Genomic DNA, 1302 nt, shown 5'->3' with positions numbered 1-1302 from the left:
TTCTCACAGTGAATCTTTTCCTTTTCAAAAAATGGAGTAAAACAGATTTTTAAAGCTCCAGATTTTGTTTTGTAACCAAACTGGCTTTACTCCCCTCAACAACCTTCCCATTGACCTTTGTCAGATTTTTGCTCACAAATGCTCTCCAATCAACCAATGCTTTCATGGAACAACTGAATTTATAGAATGCCATACAATGGAAACATTTATGCATTTTCTTTGCTGTAACTTTTTCTTCTTTGACATTTTTTTTTTACATGACCACAGTTTACTGTTCTTTGAATATCTCTTTTCTTATCTTTATTTAATATGAGTTCTTGTCAAATTTGCAAACAAAACCCAGCAAAAAAATCCAGAATAAATATATTTAAATATAAATATTTTTCTTTCTCCCAGTGTGTATGTTGTATTGCTGCCGTGGTTGCCACTCCCTGCTGCAGCCCAGATGGCAGTGAAGCTTCCCCATTGACAGCAGCCGGAGCTGACAGCCGGAGAGGACACAGTGGGAGGAGGGAGCAAACATTGCTTTTATACCAGCAAACAGTGCTCCTCTGAAAGACAAGCAGGACTAATTAATGCTGGATAATTATGAAAACCTTGCTCCAGATGTTACTGTAATATACAGGGCAGCATATATTTAATATTGATAAATGATAAAGGTTTTCACTATGTCAATTTGTAGTTGACTGTTTGCTATTCTATACAAAGTGTACATATACTGAAAACCAGCAGCACTGGTCTACATTTGATGATGGTATAAGATTCTAACCAGTAGGGGGCACTACAACATCACTATGGCTGTGCTCTATACCACCCTTCTGGCTTTTATATTGATTTAAGATTTAATTTTTTTTTAAAACGGATTCAAAATTGTGTTGTGTATAAACTGATTCTATAGTGATATTTTATGATTTAGATGAAGAGGGGTGGGTAGTAGCTAGTTAAATTTAGTTACTTAATTTTACCTGATTAACTTTTAGAAAAAATAAAAATGTTAGGAGTAGTTTTGCTATACAGAACATTTTACTTTGACTTGAGCAATATTATCAAGAAAAACTACTACTTACGACATTTTTGTTTAAAAAAAAATAACAGAATATGCACATAGCTTTTATCTATTCATGCTATTTTCCTAAAATTTTGTTTAACAAATGTTATCAGTTACTCAGTACTTGGTTAGCATTCTTACTGAATATTTTTGTTTTGAATATTCTTGGCTGTGTTGTTCTTTACTTTGCTCCTTGTTTTCTAGTTTTATTGGTTTAATTCCAGTTTTGTTGTAATTTCTAGATTTATGTTAGT

The sequence above is a fragment of the Cyprinodon variegatus genome, unplaced genomic scaffold (genome assembly GCF_000732505.1).
Source record: "Cyprinodon variegatus isolate N-32 unplaced genomic scaffold, C_variegatus-1.0 Scaffold185, whole genome shotgun sequence".
Classification (NCBI taxonomy): Eukaryota; Metazoa; Chordata; class Actinopteri; order Cyprinodontiformes; family Cyprinodontidae; genus Cyprinodon; species Cyprinodon variegatus.
This window is presented reverse-complemented; position numbering follows the sequence as displayed.